Consider the following 8,696-nt stretch of genomic DNA (forward strand, 5'->3'; position numbering starts at 1 on the left):
TTTATCATCTTACCATATTGTTGTTATATCGAGTTTTCAACCCGAGGGTTAAGTACATACCTGTTCAAATTATCCATTTCACAACACTTACCAATACGTCCCTTTCATCTTGAGTATTCCTCCATTTGAGTAGAACTTTACCGTTGAACACATCGAATATAATTCGGATACATGGAAAGTTTGCACATAAGTGCCACATATGTAGCCAAGCTACCATGTAACCCGCCCATAAGTGAACTCGGACTCAACTCAACGAGCTCGGGCGTTCGCATCCATAAGTGAACTCGGACTCAACTCAACGAGTTCGGATGCCTAGTTACATCTTACGAACTCGGACTCAACTCAACGAGTTCGGACGTCAGATCCATAAGTGAACTCGGACTCAACTCAACGAGTTCGGATGCCCAAATATCCCAGTGACATGTCACTTGTATCCTAATCCATTCCTAAGGTTCAACGGACCTTTTCCCAATCATGTGTCTCAACCATCTTCTACGGAATGCCGATACTGATACTCGGTAGTATTTCACATTTTCCAAGTATATCACATAATTTAACATATTATCAAACAATTATCACAAGTATAATATTTCATAATAATTATCATATCATTTAAAAACATTAAAACATTTAAAATAATAACTATGTTACCAACATTTACATATGAACTTACCTCGTATGCTAAAATGGCTATTTTACCATTTCGCCCACAACTTGGTATTTTCCCCATTTTAGCCCGAATTTCAGTTTTCCTTGCTCTATCATTTAAATATAGTCTAATTAGGACTCACATTATTCAAATTGACCCAAAATCATATTTTGGAAAAATTACAATTTTGCCCCTAAACTTTTGCATATTTACACTTTTGCCCCAAAGCTCGTAAATTAAAATTCAGCCTATTTTCTTATGTTTTATGACATGCTGATCATTTTTCCTTCTATGGCAACATCAAATTCTCACTCTAACATGTACTTATGACTTAGGTATTTTTACCGATTAAGCCCTTTGCTCGTTTTCACTTAAAACCGAGTAGCACAAGTTGTCTAACATAATTTAAAACCTCATATTCTATCATAAAACACCAAAATACACAAATTTCACCTATGGGTATTTTTCCAAATATAAACCCTAGGTTAAATTATTGCTAGCATAAGCTAAATCGAGCTACCGGACTCCAAAACGTAAAAATCATTAAAAACGAGGCTAGAACGGACTTACAATCGAGCTTGGAAGCTTGAAAACCCTATCCATGGTTTCTCCTTGCTATATTCGGCCATGGGGTTGAAGATGAGCAAAATTGGCTTTTAATTTTGTATTTTAATTTATTTTACCCTAAATGACCAAAATGCCCTTACTACTAAACTTTCCAAAATTCCATCCATGTCCAATTTTTGTCCATAGACTTAGAAATTGGTAAAATTACTCTTTAAGGACCTCTAATTAATAATCTAATTCAATTTTATGCAAAATAATTCTAGAACACAAGTTTTGCAATTTATTCAATTTAGTCCCAAATTTCAAATTAAGTACTTTATGCATAAAATTTCTTCACGAAATTTTCACACAATCATGCAATCATATCATAGACCTTAAAATAATCATAAAATAATTATTTATATCTCGGATTTTGTGGTCACGAAACCACTATTCCGACTAGGCCCAAAATCAGGATATTACATTGCGTATGTACTTGATGATAAGGAGTTAGAAATAAAACCCGAATCTGTGCCGGTGGTTTGTGAATACCCGGATGTTTTTCCCGAAGAATTACCGGGTTTGCCACCTGTTCGGGAGATAGAGTTTGGTATTGAGCTTTGACCTGGGACTACGCCAATTTCGATAGCTCCGTATCGTATGGCACCAACCGAGTTAAAGGAGTTGAAAGCTTAGTTGCAAGAATTGACGGATAGAGGTTTCGCCGACCAAGTTTCTCACCTTGGGGTGCACCAGATTGTTTGTGAAAAGAAGGACGGAACCATGAGGTTGTGTATTGACTATCGTCACCGAATAAAGTGACGATAAAGAATAAATATCCGTTACCGCGTATTGATGATTTGTTTGATCAACTAAAGGGAGCCTTAGTGTTTTCAAAGATAGCTTTGAGATCGGGTTATTATCGATTCTTGGATTCGAGATTCGGACGTACCAAAACCGCTTTAAGCGAGGTATGGTCACTACGAGTTCTTAGTGATGCCGTTCGGGCTCACTAATGCCCCTATGGTATTTATGGATTTGATGAATCGGATCTTGACAAAGATTTGGACCAGTTCGTAGTTGTGTTCATTGATGACATCTTGGTCTATTCAAGAAATGAGACCGAACATGCTGAACACCTGAGATTAGTGTTGCAAATTTTACGCGATAAGCAGTTATATGCTAAATTCAGCAAGTGTGAGTTTTGGTTAAGAGAGGTTAGCTTCTTGGGTCATGTGGTATCGGCATCGGGTATTCGAGTCGACCCGGGCAAAATTTCAGCCATACTTAACTGGAAGCCTCCGAGAAATATTACTGAGGTTCGGAGCTTTTTGGGACTTGCTTACTACCGACGGTTTGTAAAAGGTTTCTCAATGATAGCCACACCCATGACGGCTACTCCAAAAGATGTTAAGTTCGAATGGACGGAAAAATGTCGAAAAGTTTTGATCAACTGAAAACTTATTTGACTGGAAGCTCCAGCTTTTAGTGCGGCCGAATTAGGCAAAGAGTTTGTCATCTATAGTGACGCCTCCCTACTTGGGTTAGGTTGCGTATTGATGCAAGAAGGTCGAGTTGTGGCCTATGCGTCGAGACAATTAAAGCCACATGAGAAAAATTATCCGACCCATGATCTCGAATTAGCTGCCATCGTATTCGCCCTGAAAATATGGCGACATTACTTATTTGGTGAGAAGTGCCATGTGTATTCGGATCACAAAAGTCTCAAATATTTGATGACTCAAAGAGACTTAAATCTGCGACAAAGACGTTGGCTCGAGTTGTTAAAAGATTATGAGCTTGTCATCGATTATCACCCGGGAAAGGCTAATGTGGTTGCGGACGCCTTAAGCCAGAAATCACTGTTTGCTTTACGAGCGATGAATGTACACTTGTCTATTCTACCCGACAATGTGTTAGTAGCCGAATTAAAGGCCAAATGTTAGTAGCCGAATTAAAGGCCAAACCATCATTGATTCATCAAATTCGTGAAGCTCAGAAAGTCGACGATGAGTTGGTTGCAAGACAGGATGAATGTGTTCTGAATGTGGAATCAGAGTTTCAAGTTGATGGTGACGATTGTTTGAGGTTCAGAAATCGTTTGTGTATTACAAGAAATTCAGAACTTATTTCGATAATTCTGAACGAAGCTCATTGTAGCCGAATGTCATCCACCCGGGAGTACGAAAATGTACAACGACCTAAGACGTCGGTTTGGTGGTATGGTATGAAACGAGACATTTCGATTTTGTTTGAAGTGTTTAATTTGTCGCAAGTGAAGGCGAACATCAAGTGCCTACGGGTTTACTCCAACCGATCATGATACCGAATGGAAATGGGATCGAGTAACGATGGATTTTGTATCCGGGTTGCCGGTGTCGGCAAGTAAGAAAGATGCGATTTGGGTCGTTGTTGATAGATTGACTAAGTCGGCTCACTTTATCCCGTCACGCACGGATTTTTCAATGGATAAATTAGCTGAATTGTATGTTTCTCGGATCGTGAGATTACACGGGTACCTATTTCTATCGTGTCGGATAGAGATCCGAGATTCACCTCACGATTTTGGAAGAAATTGCAAGAAGCTTTGGGTACCAAGTTGCATTTCAAAGACCGCCTTTCACCCCAAACCGATGGTCAATCCGAGCGGATAATTCGGATACTTGAGGATATGTTGAGATGTTGCATCCTCGAGTTTAGTGGTTCATGGGAACGGTATTTACCCTTGATTGAATTCGCTTACAACAATAATTTTCAATCAAGTATTAAGATGGCACCTTACGAGGCCTTGTACGGGCGTAAATGCCGTACACCATTGTTTTAGACCGAACTCGGTGAAAGTAAAATTTTCGGAGTTGATTTGATTAAAGATGTTGAGCAGAAAGTAAAAGTGATCCGTGAAAGTCTGAAGGCAGCCACAGATCGCCAGAAGTCGTACGCGGATCTGAAACGAAAAGATATTGAGTATCAGGTGGGAGACAAAGTGTTTCTTAAAGTTTCATCTTGGAAAAAGATACTCAGATTTGGGCGTAAGGGCAAATTGGGTCCTAGGTTCATCGGGCCATATGAAGTATCCGAACGAGTCGGTCCAGTTGCATATCGTTTGATTTTGCCCCCTGAACTCGAAAAGATTCAGACGTCTTTCATGTTTCGATGCTTCGACGCTATAGATCTGATCCATCGCACGTAGTTAGTCCATCAGAGGTTGAAATTCAAGCCAATATGAGTTATGAAGAAGAACTGATTCGTATCCTAGCACGTGAAGTGAAAGAGTTGCGAAACAAAAGGGTTCCGCTAGTGAAAGTGTTATGGCTCAAACACGGGATAGAAGAAGCTACTTGGGAACCCGAGGACTCTATGAAAGAGCGATACCCAAACCTATTTACCGGTAAGATTTTCGGGGACGAAAATTTCTTAAGTGGGGGAGAGTTGTGACAGCCTTAAAATGACCCTAGTCAGAATGTGGTTTCGGGACCACAAAACCGAGGCATAAAAATAATTTAATATTCATTTTGATGCCTATGATATGTGTTAATTCGTGTGTGACATTTTTGATGATTTGATTTAGGGTTATAAATGTGAATTTCACTAAAAAGGACCTAGTAGTAAACTTTGAAAGTAGGATAGGGAAATGTGTGATGACTAATTGAAGCATGCATGCAAAACAATGGTTTTGCATGTCAAATACCCCTCTTTTTATAAGTGGTGGCCGGCCATGACAAAGGAGGATGGGCAAAACATGTCATAGACATGTTTTGTTGGTGCAATATAGGAGGAAACATTAAACTAAGGTGAGGAATAAAGAAATGAAAAAAAAAGGAAAGAAGGTGTGTGATCCCCATTGCCGTGAGTTGAAGAAAAAGAAAAAAATTGTTCATCCTTTCTTTGAGCCAAAACTAGGAAGAAAAAGAAAAAAAAAGAGAAAAGAAAAGCTTCATCCTTTGGTTCTTCTTGGCCGGTTTGAAAGGAGAAAGGTTGAAGATATTCGGCCATATTTGCATCTAAGTTAATGTATGTTTGATGGTGTTCCATGAGATTCATGCATGTTTTTAGTTGCTAGCTTGAGTTCTAATTAGTCCATGGTTCAAAACTTTGCTATGTCATGGGGATGATATTCGCCAAGGTGGATTTTGTGTTGATGCCATTGCATGTTAAATATGAAGCTTGCTAATGATACATGTGATGGTGGATTGATGGCTCTTGGACCTTCCTTTTAGCATTTTGGAGTGAGACATTAAGTTCTTTGTTTAACCATGACCAAAATCGAAATGATATGGTGTTGTGATGTATTCGGCCATGGTATATCCATAAGAATGATTTATGCTTATTGCATGGTAGGTAAGATTTGTGTTTTGGATATATGTTTGTATTTGGTTATAATCAACTTGAGATTCGGCCCTTGCACCTATATGTATATATGTTTGCACATGATGTATTGGTATGACATATATACTGTGACACTCCTAATTTGACCCTAGTCGAAAAGTGGTTTCGGGACCACAAAATCGAGTCATAAAAATAATTAGCCGTCATATTTTATGACTATTATATGTGAATACGAATGTGTCAAAGTTTTAAGCTTTGATTTAGTAAATTGCGTGTGAATTTAGTCAATAGGACTTATGTGTGACACTTTTGAAATGTGATAGGTCAAAACATAAGGATCTATTAGTGCATGAAATAAAAAGGGTGGACTTGCATGTCAATTTCCCCCCTAATTGGTAGTGGCCAGCCATGAGCATGAGAATAGACAAAATGTTATGGGGTGAAACATGTTGGAAACATGTTGTGTTAGTGGGTTATGGGAGAAAGAATGAAATAAAGGGTTAGTAATAAAGAAATGAAAAGGGAGGGGTGATGAGAACAAAGTTGTCTCATCCATGTTTCCCCCCCTATTGCTGTGACTTGAGAAAGAAAGAAAAGAAGAAATTGGTTCTTCTTGGCCGTGAATTGAAAGAGGAAGAAGAGGGGAAGTTCGGCCAAGGTGGTTCTTGAGATTAAGGTATGTTCAATGTTGCTTTTGGAGGTTTACACATCCTTTGGAGGGTTAGCCTACTTCTATTTATCTCATGGATGAAATTGGAGTTGTTGGAGAGTTAGGATTCGGCTAAAAGGCTTCAAAATTTTAGTTGATGCCTTGATACTACTAGCATGTTAGCTATGTGGATGTGTTAAGTTACTTGAAATGTTGGATAAATTTGAACTCCCTACCAAATTCTTTAGGCAACCCATGTTAGAAATTTCGGCATTGAGATGTCTAGATCTTTCGGCCATTGTGGCTATGGAGGAAGTAAGTTTTGTTTCTTGTTAAATTGGATGAATTTTGTTGTATGAGTGCTTGAACAAACTATGATTAAATGGATGCATAGATTCAAAGTGGGAAGAAATGGGCTATTATATTTGATGCTAATGCGAATATGAAGATGATGAACTTGAATAAATAATATTCAGCTAGCATGATAAGTTATGAAATATTAAGTAGATGATATAAACGAGCTATTTAGATGTTAAAGAATGTTGTCTAAATGGGTGAAGACTATGATGTCTAAAAGCGCTATTTATTTGCTTTACAAGCTGAAATTTAAGGGATTGAATGCGAAATTAATTGTACATGAAGGTTAAAGTTTTTGTATCCGATGCTTCAATCCAAGCTGAGTGATAGTGTTCGAAAGTGCTCTGCGGCTTTAGCTTAAGAGCAAAGAGGATCAAAGTCGGATAAGGGAAAAGAGAATGTAAGCGAATAGCCGTGGATACCTAATCGTCGACCACTTCCGAGGTAAGTTTTAAGTGATCAAACATTGAGTAAATTCAATCAAAATAGGACATAATGAGTTGATTTAATAAGATATGATGTGGTCATGATATGTTTAAAACTCAAATGGTAAGTTCATAAGTGTTTGGACTTGAAATTTAAGAGCAAATTGTAATAATTTGCTTAGGACAGCAGAGAGTAACGTGATTTTAGAAAATCACCATAAATTGTTGGTGTGGAATTATAGGCTGAATAAAATTTGTAATCAAAGCTTAATTAGTCTAGTTCCTTATAAAAGAGGCCGTGTGAGCCAAGAAATTTCCTATAAAGAGATATTTAAAGTTGTGTGAGACGGTGTCGAATGACTCAAATCCCTGCTCTGTTTTAGAAAATCGTTATGATTTGCACAAAAATGGTTATAAGGTAAAATGTATATGCTTAGACTCCTTAATGAGTCTAGTTTCAAAAGAAATTGAATATAACACATTTTGAATTCGGTACAATGAGAAATTTGATTCGTAGTGAGGAGTGGTCAGATTAGTCAAACAGTGAAACAGGGGAAAACTTTAAGAAAAATCTGGTATTGATTGGCCACACCTAAAATTCTGAAAATTTTATGGATGAAAGATACATGAGTCTACATTCGGGGAAAATTAACGGCAATTGATTTTGAGTTTTGAAGCTCCAGTTATAAACAATTTAGTGACTGTTGTTCAGGAAAACTGCTTGTAGTGAATATGTGATTTTGTTGTAAACTTTGGTGAAACTATTTGAGTTGCTTACAAGCTATTGCTGAAATTGATGTACAAGAAAAATATGAAATATGTATCATATACATATATGTGTGATAAGGCCGAATGGCCAATGTGATGAATGTGAAAGTGTATATATGTGATAAGGCCTAATGGCCCATGTGATGAATGTGAAAGTGTATATATGTGATAAGGCCTAATGGCCCATGTGATGAATATGAAAGTGTATATGTGTGATAAGGCCGAATGGCCAATGTGATGGATGTGAAAGTGTATATGTGTGATAAGGCCGAATGGCCAATGTGATGGATGTGAAAGTGTATATATGTGATAAGGCCTAATGGCCGATGTGATGAATGTGAAAGTGCATATGTGTGATAAGTCCCGAAGGGCATTTGTGTCAGTACTATATCCGGGTTAAAACCCCGCAGGCTTTATGCGAGAATATTATCCTGATTAATGTCCGTAGGCTTCGTGCTCGTACTATAACCGATCTTTAAAGACCCGACGGCTAAATGCTAGGATTCAAGTAAGACTTTGATATTGAGTATCTGCATTAAGATACCATCAAGTAAGTATTACGTATTTAAGATGTTCAGGTACGTATTACTTACTCATCGGTGGAGTGATTTCGAGGTGAATTATCAGTATCAAAGAGATAGGTAAATGTGATTAATATTATAACTCCAAATATGAGAATGATCTAATTGGTAATGGTATGTTTGTATAATAAAGTATGCGATGAAATATTCTTATGTATTAGTGCATATTCGCCCAAAAAGCCTTATGATTTGAGTATGGGTTGGGTTGAGCTAGATGTGCCAAGACAAGGTAAGGATTATGATTTGTAAGCTTACGATATGTGATAAGGAATATGTTTGGTTCTTTATGTGCCTATGGTAATTTAGTACTTGTCATGTTGAAATACTTAAAAGTATGGATGTGATTATGAACAAGTGGAATGGATTATTGAAAGTTGAAAATCGATGAAGAATGT

Source organism: Gossypium arboreum, chromosome 3, assembly GCF_025698485.1.
Source record: "Gossypium arboreum isolate Shixiya-1 chromosome 3, ASM2569848v2, whole genome shotgun sequence".
Classification (NCBI taxonomy): Eukaryota; Viridiplantae; Streptophyta; class Magnoliopsida; order Malvales; family Malvaceae; genus Gossypium; species Gossypium arboreum.